The sequence below is a fragment of the Bos javanicus genome, chromosome 3 (genome assembly GCF_032452875.1).
Source record: "Bos javanicus breed banteng chromosome 3, ARS-OSU_banteng_1.0, whole genome shotgun sequence".
Taxonomy (NCBI): domain Eukaryota; kingdom Metazoa; phylum Chordata; class Mammalia; order Artiodactyla; family Bovidae; genus Bos; species Bos javanicus.
The window spans coordinates 19,772,379-19,786,706 of NC_083870.1; positions in this window are offsets into that span (position 1 = coordinate 19,772,379).

Below are 14,328 nucleotides of genomic sequence, written 5' to 3' on the forward strand. Positions count from 1 at the left end.
AGTCCGAAATGCAGTACTTGGATGCAATCTCAAAAACGACAGAATGATCTCTGTTCGTTTCCAAGGCAAAGCATTCAATATCACAGTAATCCAAGTCTATGCCCCAACCAGTAACACGGAAGAAGCCGAAGTTGAACGGTTCTATAAAGACCTACAAGACCTTTTAGAACTAACACCCAAAAAAGATGTCCTTTTCATTATAGGGGACTGGAATGCAAAAGTAGGAAGTCAAGAAACACCTGGAGTAACAGGCAAATTTGGCCTTGGAATACAGAATGAAGCAGAGCAAAGACTGATAGAGTTTTGCCAAGAAAATGCACTGGTCATAACAAACACCCTCTTCCAACAACACAAAAGAAGACTCGCTACATGGACATCACCAGATGGTCAACACTGAAACCAGATTGATTATATTCTTTGCAGCCAAAGATGGAGAAGCTCTATACAGTCAGCAAAAACAAGACCAGGAGCTGACTGTGGCTCAGACCATGAACTTCTTATTGCCAAGTTCAGACTTAAATTGAAGAAAGTGGGGAAAACCACTAGACCATTCAGGTATGACCTAAATCAAATCCCTTATGATTATACAGTGGAAGTGAGAAATAGATTTAAGGGCCTAGATCTGATAGATAGAGTGCCTGATGAACTATGGAATGAGGTTCGTGACATTGTACAGGAGACAGGGATCAAGACCATTCCCATAGAAAAGAAATGCAAAAAAGCAAAATGGCTGTCTGGGGAGGCCTTACAAATAGCTGTGAAAAGAAGAGAAGCAAAAAGCAAAGGAGAAAAGGAAAGATATAAACATCTGAATGCAGAGTACCAAAGAATAGCAAAAAGAGATAAGAAAGGCTTCTTCAGCGATCAATGCAAAGAAATAGAGGAAAACAACAGAATGGGAAAGACTAGGGATCTCTTCAAGAAAATCAGAGATACCAAAGGAATATTTCATGCAAAGATGGGCTCGACAAAGGACAGAAATGGTATGGACCTAACAGAAGCAGAAGATATTAAGAAGAGATGGCAAGAATACACAGAAGAACTGTACAAAAAAAGATCTTCACAACCCAGATAATCATGATGGTGTGATCACTGACCTAGAGCCAGACATCCTGGAATGTGAAGTCAAGTGCGCCTTAGAAAGCATCACTATGAACAAAGCTAGTGGAGGTGATGGAATTCCAGTTGAGCTATTCCAAATCCTGAAAGATGATGCTGTGAAAGTGCTGCACTCAATATGCCAGCAAATTTGGAAAACTCAGCAGTGGCCACAGGACTAGAAAAGGTCAGTTTTCATTCCAATCCCAAAGAAAGGCAATGCCAAAGAATGCTCAAACTACCACACAATTGCACTCATCTCACACGCTAGTAAAGTGATGCTCAAAATTCTCCAAGCCAGGCTTCAGCAATATGTGAACCATGAACTTCCTGAGGTTCAAGCTGGTTTTAGAAAAGGCAGAAGAACCAGAGATCAAATTGCCAACATCCACTAGATCATGTAAAAAGCAAGAGAGTTCCAGAAAAACATCTATTTCTGCTTTATTGACTATGCCAAAGCCTTTGACTGTGTGCATCACAATAAACTGTGGAAAATTCTGAAAGAGATGGGAATACCAGAACACCTGACCTGCCTCTTGAGAAATCTGTATGCAGTTCAGGAAGCAACAGTTAGACTGGACATGGAACAACAGACTGGTTCCAAATAGGAAAAGGAGTTCGTCAAGGCTGTATATTGTCACCCTGTTTATTTAACTTATATGCAGAGTACATCATGAGAAACGCTGGACTGGAAGAAACACAAGCTGGAATCAAGATTGCCAGGAGAAATATCAATAACCTCAGATATGCAGATGACACCACCCTTTTGGCAGAAAGTGAAGAGGAACTAAAAAGCCTCTCGATGAAAGTGAAAGTGGAGAGTGAAAAAGTTGGCTTAAAGCTCAACATTCAGAAAACGAAGATCATGGGATCCAGTCCCACCACTTCATGGGAAATAGATGGGGAAACAGTGGAAACAGTGTCAGACTTTATTTTTCTGGGCTCCAAAATGACTGCAGATGGTGACTGCAGCCATGAAATTAAAAGACGGTTACTCCTTGGAAGGAAAGTTATGACCAACCTAAATAGCATATTCAAAAGCAGACACATTACTTTGCCAACAAAGGTTCGTCTAGTCAAGGCTGTGGTTTTTCCTGTGGTCATGTATGGATGTGAGAGTTGGACTGTGAAGAAGGCTGAGTGCCGAAGAATTGATGCTTTTGAACTGTGGTGTTGGAGAAGACTCTTGAGAGTCCCTTGGACTGCAAGGAGATCCAACCGGTCCATTCTGGAGGAGATCAGCCCTGGGATTTCTTTGGAAGGAATGATGCTAAAGCTGAAACTCCAGTACTTTGGCTACCTGATGCGAAGAGTTGACTAATTGGAAAAGACTCTGATGCTGGGAGGGATTGAGGGCAGGAGGAGAAGGGGAGGACAGAGGATGAGATGGCTGGATGGCATCACTGACTTGATGGACGTGAGTCTGAGTGAACTCTGGGAGTTGGTGATGGACAGGGAGGCCTGGCGTGCTGCTATTCATGAGATTGCAAAGAGTCGGACACGACTGAGCAACTGATCTGATCTGAAAGGTTTTTGACCAGGGGAGGGAAATTTATCAGCCCAGTGGGACTGAGTTAGGGGCTTCAGCAAAGTTTTAGCTGAGGAAAGGGGACACTTAAAAGGAAGTGACCATCAGTATAATTTTCTTTAGCACACGATGAGAACCAATGAGAGGACTTGAGATCTGGATTCAGAAGGTATTGACTGTATTTGCATCTTCTTGTATTTTCATTCCTCTTATTTTCTGATTAGATTATATATATATATATATATTTTTTTTTTTTTTAAAGGACTTTTTAAGAAAGTAAAAGTTCTGGCAGAAAAAGAAGAATGGGAAAGGTGTCTGGTTGTGAAAGGTTGAAGTTTAGAAGTGGAGGCAATCAGCATACCAGTGACTCCAAAACCATTGATTCTCTCCTTGGAGACAGTGACTGGGCCTTGGCTCCTTTCTCACTCCCGCCTCTCTCGGCCCAGGTTTCAGAGCTTGATTGAATTTGGATTGGAAATGTTAACAACGCCTTAAATGAATGTGGTGGTAAAGGGATGAAGAGAAATGGAAAGGTAGCTTAAAGGGATGGGAAGCTGGATTGAGAGAGGACTATTTTTGGCTTGGAGTTTGAGGACATTTGTAGGTTGAGAGGAAGGAGCAGTGGAGAGGGAGGCTTAGAAAATGCAAAGAAGAAGTAATGTTTATGAAGCAAGGCACAGGGGCAGGCGGAAAAGAATGGACTGGGAGTTAAGGGAAAGGAGAGGAGAGAACAGGAGCTGGCATTTGTTGGGTGCACTCTGCTAGATGTTATATAAATATCTCACTTCATCCTCTGATACCTCTATGAACTAAATGTCACTATATTCCTTTTACCAATGAAAAAGACTGAGGCTTGAAGAGGTTAGATAACCTGTTCCCAAATTAGAGAACTAATAAATGGCAGGCTGAGGGCTTGTGTGATTCCCAAGCCTATGCTTTTCTGACAGTTACCCCACAAGGTTAGGAGGTAATGACTCCAACCTCATAATGAATGTGGCAGCATTCTATTCCTGTGTGCTCTATTAATTCATTAATCACACACTTGGGGGCCAATAGTAGGTGGCACTGTCAAAATCACAGGAAAAAGTAAAAGTCATTTTATAAAAGAAATATATAATTGGAAAATAAAAGGAGTGAAAATACAAGAAGATGCAAATATAGAAGCCAGAATTCTACCGATTCCTTACCTGTTTACCTCTCCAGCTTTACCTCTGGTCTGTGTTGTAATCCTCCCAGCTCCCCCAAATCACATCATGGCTGGCTTCTTTCTCCTCTCCTTCTCCCTCTTCCTGCGCTCTCCCACTTTTTGTCTCTCTACCTGGAACTCTTCCCCTGCATACCTCTTCCCTGCCTGGTTAATTCCTAGCCCTCCTTCAGGTCTCAGCTGGAAAGGCTTCTGAAGCCATTGGGTCTGTGAAGCCATCATGACTCCCTAAACTACTTGTGACTCCTCTGTTCCTAGTCCTATAAAACTCCGTACCTTCCTTATCATGACAGTCACTTTTCATTGTAGTCTGTGATTTTATTAACGGCCTCCCTAACGAGGTTGTAAACTCCATGAGGCGTAGGGGTTATGCTTTAGTGTCTGGCACTACTGTGCTCAATAGATATTTGCTGAAATAAGAAATTCAAAACACATCCAATAACCAGGAGATAAGGGGGAAATGGTAGCAACATAACAGTCACATGCAATAATGTTAATTTGCTTCATTATTGTGGAAGTCTTTTGTTTTCTCTTGGACTTATCTTGTGGCTCAGCTGGTAAAGAATCTGCCTGCAATGCAAGAGACCTGGGTTTGATCCCTGGGTTGGGAAGATCCCTAGAGAAGGGAAAGGCTACCCACTCCAGTATTCTGGCCTGGAGAATTGCATGGACTGTGTAGTCCATGGGATCACAAAGAGTGGGACACACAACTGAGTGACTTTCATTCACTTTTTGTTTTCTCTTAATCTATATCCATTTCTAGTAATCTTCTCTGAACCCACAGCATATTGTTGTTGTTCTGTCTCTCAGTCGTGTCTGACTCCTTGCGACCCCATGGACTGCAGCATACCAGGCTTCCCTGTCTTTCACCATCTCCCGGAGCTTGCTCAAACTCAACTGAGTCAGTGATGCCATCCAACCATTTCATCCTCTGTCATCCCTTTCTCCTCCTGCCTTCAATCTTTCCCAGCATCAGGGTCTTTTCTAATGAGTTGGCTTTTTGCATCAGGTGGCCAAAGTATTGGAGCTTCAGCATCAGTCCTTCCAATGAATATTCAGGATTAATTTCCTTTAGGACTGACTGGTTTGACCTCCTTGCAGTCCAAGGGACTCTCAAGAGTCTTCTCCAACACCACAGTTCAAAAGCATAAATTATTTGGTGCTAAGCTTTCTTTATGGTCCAATTCTTACATCCATACATGACTACTGGAAAACCATAGCTTTGACTATACAGACCTTTGTTGGCAAAGTAATGTCTCTGCTTTTTAATATGCTGTCTAGGTTGTTCATAACTTTTCTTCCAAGGAGCAAGCGTCTTTTAATTTCATGGCTGCAGTCACTATCTGCAGTGATTTTGGAGCCCAAGAAAATAAAGTCTGTCACTGTTTCCACTGTTTCCCCATCTATTTGCCATGAAGTGATGGGACCAGATGCCATGATCTTCATCTTTTGAATATTGAGTTTTAAGCTAGCTTTTTCACTATCCTTTTTCACCTTCATCAAGAGGCTCTTTAGTTCCTCTTCTCTTTCTGCCATAAAGGTAGTATCATCTACATATCTGAGGTTATTGATATTTCTCCTGGCAATCTTGATTCCAGCTTGTGCTTCATCCAGCCTGACATTTCGCATAATGTACTCTGCATATAACTTGAATAAGCAGGGTGACAATATACAGCCTTGATGTACTCCTTTCCCAATTTTGAATCAGTCTATTGTTCCACATCTGGTTCTAACTATTGCTTCTTGACATACATACAAGTTTCTCAGGAGGTAGGTAAGGTAATCTGGTATTCCCATCTCTTTAAGAATTTCCCAGTTTGTTGTGATCTACACACTCTAAGCCTTTAGCAGAGTAAATGAAACAGAAGTAGATATTTTTTCTGGAATTCTCTTGCTTTTTCTATGACTCATAAAATTTCGGCAATTTGATCTCTGGTTCCTCTGCCTTTTCTAAATATAGCTTGAACCCCAAGAAAAAGATCCCCATCCCCACCCCACAGCATATCAGTTCAGTTCAGTTCAGTCGCTCAGTCATGTCCGACTCTTTGCAATCCCATGAATCACAGCACGCCAGGCCTCCCTGTCCATCACCAACTCCCAGAGTTCACTCAGACTCACAGCCATCGAGTCAGTGATGCCATCCAGCTATCTCATCCTCTGTCGTCCCCTTCTCCTCTTGCCCCCAATCCCTCCCAGCATCAGAGTCTTTTCCAATGAGTCAACTCTTCGCATCAGGTGGCCAAAATACTGGAGTTTCAGCTTTAGCATCACTCCCTCCAAAGAAATCCCAGGGCTGATCTCCTTCAGAATGGACCAGTTGGATCTCCTTGCAGTCCAAGGGACTCTCAAGAGTCTTCTCCAACACCACAGTTCAAAAGCATCAATTCTTCGGCGCTCAGCCGTCTTCACAGTCCAACTCTCACATCCATACATGACCACAGGAAAAACCACAGCCTTGACTAGACGAACCTTTGTTGGCAAAGTAATGTGTCTGCTTTTGAATATGCTATCTAGGTTGGTCATAACTTTCCTTCCAAGGAGTAACCGTCTTTTAATTTCATGGCTGCAGTCACCATCTGCAGTCATTTTGGAGCCCAGAAAAATAAAGTCTGACACTGTTTCCACTGTTTCCCCATCTATTTCCCATGAAGTGGTGGGACCGGATGCCATGATCTTCGTTTTCTGAATGTTGAGCTTTAAGCCAACTTTTTCACTCTCCACTTTCACTTTCATCAAGAGGCTTTTTAGTTCCTCTTCACTTTCTGCCATACGGGTGGTGTCATCTGCATATCTGAGGTTCTTGATATTTCTCCCGGCAATCTTGATTCCAGCTTGTGTTTCTTCCAGTCCAGCGTTTCTCATGATGTACTCTGCATATAAGTTAAATAAACAGGGTGACAATATACAGCCTTGACGAACTCCTTTTCCTATTTGGAACCAGTCTGTTGTTCCATGTCCAGTTCTAACTGTTGCTTCCTGGCCTGCATACAAATCTCTCAAGAGGCATATCAGGTGGTCTGGTATTCCCATCTCTTTCAGAATTTTCCACAGTTTATTGTGATGCACACAGTCAAAGGCTTTGGCATAGTCAATAAAGCAGAAATAGATGCTTTTCTGGAACTCTCTTGCTTTTTCCATGATCCAGCAGATGTTGGCAATTTGATCTCTGGTTCCTCTGCCTTTTCTAAAACCAGCTTGAACCTCAGGAAGTTCATGGTTCACATATTGCTGAAGCCTGGCTTGGAGAATTTTGAGCATCACTTTACTAGCGTGTGAGATGAGTGCAATTGTGTGGTAGTTTGAGCATTCTTTGGCATTGGCCTTTCTTTGGGATTAGAATGAAAACGGACCTTTTCCAGTCCTGTGGCCACTGCTGAGTTTTCCAAATTTGCTGGCATATTGAGTGCAGCACTTTCACAGCATCATCTTTCAAGATTTGGAATAGCTCAACTGGAATTCCATCACCTCCACTAGCTTTGTTCATAGTGATGCTTTCTAAGGCCCACTTGACTTCACATTCCAGGATGTCTGGCTCTAGGTCAGTGATCACACCATCATGATTATATGGGTCGTGAAGATCTTTTTTTGTACAGTTCTTCTGTGTATTTTTGCCACCTCTTCTTAATATCTTCTGCTTCTGTTAGGTCCATACCATTTCTGTCCTTTATCAAGCCCATGTTTGCATGAAATGTTCCATTGGTATCTCTAATTTTCTTGAAGAGATCTCTAGTCTTTCCCATTCTGTTGTTTTCCTCTATTTCTTTGCATTGATCTCTGAGGAAGGCTTTCTTATCTCTTCTTGCTCTTCTTTGGAACTCTGCATTCAGATGCTTATATCTTTCCTTTTCTCCTTTGCTTTTTGCTTCTCTTCTTTTCACAGCTATTTGTAAGGCCTCCCCAGACAGCCATTTTGCTTTTTTTGCATTTCTTTTCTATGGGGATGGTCTTGATCCCTGTCTCCTGTACAATGTCACGAACCTCAGTCCATAATTCATCAGGCACTCTATCTATCAGATCTAGGCCCTTAAATCTATTTCTCACTTCCACTGTATAATCATAAGGGATTTGATTTAGGCCACAGCATATAATTAGTGGCAAATTAAAAGAAAGAGATTCCCTGGTAGCTCAGTGGTGAAGACTGCTTGCCAGTGCCAGGGACATGGGTTTGATCCCGGGTCCAAAAAGATCCCACTTGCTGTGTAGAAACTAAGCCCACGTGCTCTAGAGCCTAGAACCAGCAACTACTGGAGCCCACATGCCCTAGAGCCTGTGCTCCGCAACAACAGAAGCCACCACAATAGGCCCACGCACGGCAACAAAGAGTAGCCCCTACTCACCACAACTAGAGAAAAGCCCACTCAGCAACAAAGATCCTGCACAGCCAAAAGTAAATAAAAGGGGAAAGAGGATATTTTAGAAGCGAAAACACTGATAACAATGAGAATTGACACAGATAGCAAAAGAAGAGAAGGAAAAAAAAAAGCTTGCCATTGAAAATTGCAGCACTTTGGGCTAGAAGGAAGAGGAGCAAACAGTATTAACTAAATATATTCTAGACTTTGGGGTCTTCACTGTTTACCTAGACAATTAAGTTCACAGAACTTCCTCTGAGTAAGCAAAAATCTGGTTAAATGATACCTTAAATGTGTGAAACATTTTGAGATTTATAAAACATTTCACCTTTACTTTATCTTACTTTATCCTGTGAACCAAGCAGGCAGGTAGTGTCTACTCACAGGTGACAGACTCTGCCTTAGAGATAAAATAGTTTATTTACAAGGTTAGTCTTAATGACCCTTGTGTGTGTATGTGTGCTGAGTCACTTCAGTTGTGTCTGACTCTGTGATGCCGTGGACGGTAGCCTGCCACGCTCCTGTGTCCATGGGCTTCTCCAGGCAAGAATACTGGAGTGGGTTGCCATGCTCTCCTCCAGGGGTCTTCCCTACCCAGGGATCAAACCCATGTTTCCTGTGGCTCCTGTACTGCAGGAAAATTCTTTATGCTGAGCCACTGGGGGAAGCCCTAATGACTCCTTGTTATGGTCTTTTCACTATCTTTTTGAATAATCTCTATTTGAAACAGAATGAAAATGTTTTGCACTTAATTTGGTAACTATCTGGAAAAATACTCAAAGTGGAACATTTCTATGTTTCTCCTCAGCTGAGGTTTTACCATACTTTTACCACACTGGTTAGGATCAGTACTCACATAACAGTTTGGAAAGAGAAAGCTCAACATGATTTGAAGCAGGCAAGCAAGACTTTGGCCTGACATACCTGGAGGTAGCTCACATCTTTGGTGCATTTCTTTCTTTCTCTATTTACTATATACTATGTGCCAGGCATTATGACTTAAGTGCTGGGGATACAAAGATAAAAGACAAGCTTCCTTCTTTAGATTAAGTGGTAAGTACCTTTGAAAAATCCAAATGGAAGTATCCACTAAGCAATTATAAAAGTGAGTTTAGAGCTCAGGAGAAAGACTGAGATTGAATAGCAATAGTTTATGGTGAGCCACATATAAATATAAGTAGTTACCATAATAATTGTTGGTGTGTATTATCTTGACCAATGATGGTGTGTAGAGCAAGGTAAGGAAGCTAAGGATATTACCCTTGGGAACACTAATATTTAAGGAGAGGTCAGAAAGGCTGAGAAAGAGACCATATCAATAGAAATGAAGCCATTCATTCGCTTAAAAAATATATCTATTAAGTCCCTAGTCTTTGTTGAAAGAAAGAACTCAGGAGGCAAAAGAGAGCATTTCAAGGAAGGAAGGACAGATTAATTTGGCCAAATGTCATAAAGAGGCCAAAAGGATAAAGACTGAAAAGCTGTTCATCGAATGTGACAAGGAGGTCATCAGTGACCTGGATGAGAACAATTTCAATGGCGTGATGGGGGCCAAAATGAAAATAATTGGCAAATGGGGAAATGGATACAGCAAGAATAGATGACTCTACAAATTAAGCTATGAAGGAAAGAGAGAAATTGAGTGATGGCTAAATAGAAGGAAGGATCCAGGGAAAGTTTGCTGCTGCTGCTGCTGCTGCTGCTAAGTCACTTCAGTCATGTCCAACTCGGTACGACCCCATAGACAGCCGCCCACCAGGCTCCCCGGTCCCTGGGATTCTCCAGGCAAGAACACTGGAGTGGGTTGCCATTTCCTTCTCCAATGCATGAAAGTGAAAAGTGAAAGTGAAGTCATTCAGTCCTATCTGACTCCTAGCGACCCCATGGACTGCAGCCAACCAGGCTCCTCCATCCATGGGATTTTCCAGGCAAGAGTACTGGAGTGGGGTGCCATTGCCTTCTCCAAGGGAGAGTTTACAGTTTTGGTTTTTTTTTTCTTTTCATCATGGGAGATATTTGAGCATGTATATATGCAGAGGGGAAGATGTCAGTAGAAAAGGAGAGATTAGAAATAAAGAAGAAAGTATTTGAAAATATGTGGCATAAAACCCCTAAGGAGGATATACAGAATCAGATTTATTCAACCAATGTATTAACAGTTAATAGCTGCAATGTGCCAAGCCGTGTTGGAAACGCAAAGGATACAAAGGTGAGAGAGACATAGGTGGGCCCTGTGTGTGTGGAGCTTACAGTAAAGCAGAATGGTGACCCTTAGACAAGCAGTATTGATGCCCCACCTGCTGGGATGAGACGGATGTGAGGGGGCAGCTAAGTTAGTGTCTAGAGGGCAAAAGGTTGGTGAGATTCTCATTTTATTATCTCTGTTTTTCTCTGAAGAGGGATATGGATTCTGCTAAGATGAGCAAAGATGGGCTTGATAAAGGACAGAAATGGTATGGACCTAACAGAAGCAGAAGATATTAAGAAGAGGTGGCAAAAATACACAGAAGAACTGTACAAAAAAGATCTTCACGACCCATATAATCATGATGGTGTGATCACTGACCTAGAGCCAGACATCCTGGAATGTGAAGTCAAGTGGGCCTTAGGAAGCATCACTATGAACAAAGCTAGTGGAGGTGATGGAATTCCAGTTGAGCTATTCCAAATCTTGAAAGATGATGCTGTGAAAGTGCTGCACTCAATATGCCAGCAAATTTGGAAAACTCAGCAGTGGCCACAGGACTGGAAAAGGTCCGTTTTCATTCCAATCCCAAAGAAAGGCCAATGCCAAAGAATGCTCAAACTACCACACAATTGCACTCATCTCACACGCTAGTAAAGTGATGCTTAAAATTCTCCAAGCCAGGCTTCAGCAATATGTGAACCGTGAACTTCCTGAGGTTCAAGCTGGTTTTAGAAAAGGCAGAGGAACCAGAGATCAAATTGCCAACATCTGCTGGATCATGGAAAAAGCAAGAGAGTTCCAGAAAAACATCTATTTCTGCTTTACTGACTATGCCAAAGCCTTTGACTGTGTGGATCACAATAAGCTGTGGAAAATTCTGAAAGAGATGGGAATACCAGACCACCTGATCTGCCTCTTGAGAAATTTGTATGCAGGTCAGGAAGCAACAGTTAGAACTGGACATGGAACAACAGACTGGTTCCAAATAGGAAAAGGAGTTCGTCAAGGCTGTATATTGTCACCCTGTTTATTTAACTTATATGCAGAGTACATCATGAGAAACGCTGGACTGGAAGAAACACAAGCTGGAATCAAGATTGCAGGGAGAAATATCAAGAACCTCAGATATGCAGATGACACCACCCTTATGGCAGAAAGTGAAGAGGAACTAAAAAGCCTCTTGATGAAAGTGAAAGTGGAGAGTGAAAAAGTTGCTTAAAGCTCAACATTCAGAAAACGAAGATCATGGCATCCGGTCCCATCACTTCATGGGAAATAGATGGGGAAACAGTGGAAACAGTGTCAGACTTTATTTTTCTGGGCTCCAAAATGACTGCAGATGGTGACTGCAGCCATGAAATTAAAAGACGGTTACTCCTTGGAAGGAAAGTTATGACCAACCTAGATAGCATATTCAAAAGCAGACACATTACTTTGCCAACAAAGGTTCGTCTAGTCAAGGCTATGGTTTTTCCTGTGGTCATGTATGGATGTGAGAGTTGGACTGTGAAGATGGCTGAGCGCCGAAGAATTGATGCTTTTGAACTGTGGTGTTGGAGAAGACTCTTGAGAGTCCCTTGGACTGCAAGGAGATCCAACCGGTCCATTCTGGAGGAGATCAGCCCTGGGATTTCTTTGGAGGGAGTGATGCTAAAGCTGAAACTCCAGTATTTTGGCCACCTGATGCGAAGAGTTGACTCATTGGAAAAGACTCTGATGCTGGGAGGGATTGGGGGCAAGAGGAGAAGCGGATGACAGAGGATGAGATGGCTGGATGGCATCACTGACTCGATGGCCGTGAGTCTGAGTGAACTCTGGGAGTTGGTGATGGACAGGGAGGCCTGGTGTGCTGTGACTGAGCAACTGATCTGATCTGATCTGAAGATGAGCAAGGAAGCTCTGAGGAAAGGAACTTGAGGAAAGAAGCATTTGAGACAGCTATTTGTAGGGGCTGGGAGAGGGTAATTTTCCAAGCTTGGAGATGCTGAACTTATAAAAGGCTCTAGTCTGTGGGACTGTGATTTTTTCCAGAAGACCCCGGGGAGTAGGAACAAAGTCATCTGGGTTTGTCCTTTGAAATAGCTCTCAGATTCACCCATTTCTTTACATACCCAAAGCTACCATCCTTGTCTGACTGCCTCTCCCCTCGTCCTTGAACCTTCGTGTTTTCTTGCTAGAAGGTCTCCTTATCTTGCTAAAATAAAGTATTTTGTTGGTAATACCTTTATTCAAGAACTTGAAATGATGTCCTTTTCCTATCAAATTATTTTAACCTACTCACCTTGGTATTCCTGGCCTTCCATAGTTTGTCTCCCTCTTCCCCTGTCCTCTGCTAGTATATTCCTTATATATTAAGTCACACAGGTCCTTTTGCTACCCAGGCTTCAGGCTCCTTGCTCACCAAGTAAAAGCTTTTGCTGAAGCTACGTTCTTTGAAACATTTTCTCCTTTCTTTTGCTTCAAGCCAACTCCCACCCAGGTTTTCCCTGGCCTCCATGATAAAATGTATCCAACATTTTTCCTTGCAGTTATCCTGAAGGGCACTTACTGTCTTTTCTTTCATTTAGGAATTATGTCCAATGTAACTTTGTGGTGGGGGGAGGGGGGGAAGACTTTTTTTGTTTGAGATTTCGTATTGCTTTTTAATCATTCAGTACATATAAGTCTTGTTTTAGTTCAAATAGATGGTGTTTTCTTAAACCCTCCAACCACATTCCACAGTAGATTATATTTGAAGTAAGTGCTTAATATTTACTGGATTGAATTGAGATTTTAGTTGGGCCCTAAAACTTTAAATGAGTTATACCTTAATCCCCATTCACTATTCTATTCAATGAGAACATATTTTAATATTTGGGGATCTTAGTTTTCCAACCTGGGATCAATCCCACGCTCCCTGAAGTGGAAGCACAGAGTCTTAACCACTGGACCTCCAGGGGAGATCCGGGGAGCACATTATACCGAAGCCTTGTACTAGCAACTGGGGACATTTCTTTCGACCTCCACGTGACTCTATATTCTGAGGCGTCTTTCTCCCAAAACAGCCCTGTCTGACCACTGACTTCCTTTGGACCCAAGAATCCCCTGGCAGTTAACCTTGTGTAAGGAGAGTCCCATTGTTTTTGATTCTGTTTATCTCATTGATTCACCTTCCATCTCTGTCTCTGTGATTGTGTGTGTATATGTTTATGTCTGACATGACTGAGCGACTTTCACTTCACTTCATTTCACAAGTCAGTGATGCTATCCACTCTGATCTCAGTCCATTAAAGACTGTCCAGGAGTAGCAAACCCCTGCCTCTCCTTTCCTCAAGTCCAGAGACCAGGATGTGTATGTTTGTGTGTGTGTGCCCGCTCAGATAAACTATCCAATAATATCAATGTCTCCCATGCCACCCACTATCCTGGGAATTTTGAGAACGTCTTTTGTCCCAGACCCCACGCAGGGAAGAATCTTAGCAGGCAATACCAAGGTGGGAGCTAAGCAGAGCTGTCTGAAGTAGCCTCATTCTTCCTCCCCACTGACATTCCTGGAATCAAAGGGTCTTTATAGAGGGTGGGAATCGAGAAAAGGCAGTTTTGCTGTTTGGAGGGATGTCCAGGGCCCCCTGAGGAAAAATGGGACATCACTAATCCTTGTCTGTGGGGCAGTAAGGATATGTGGGGTTGGGGCAGCTGATTACTTTTCCTTTCTTTCAGGTCCCATGTTGCTCCTCTTTCTGTGTGACTCTGAATCAGTTTGTCCCAGTCTCCACATCTCTGTTTTGGCTTCAGCCCTACTCACCTGTCCTCTTCCATCAACCAGCAGCCTAACTGCTGGCCACCCTGACTTCCTGGCTCCTTAGTTTCTGGCCTACTGGCCTAAGTACGTCTTGCTTTGATAGTAGGGATAGGAGGGGAGATGATGAAGATAAGGCAAATTCCTGGCGACATCTTCCTTTCCTTTTCCAGGCCTCAA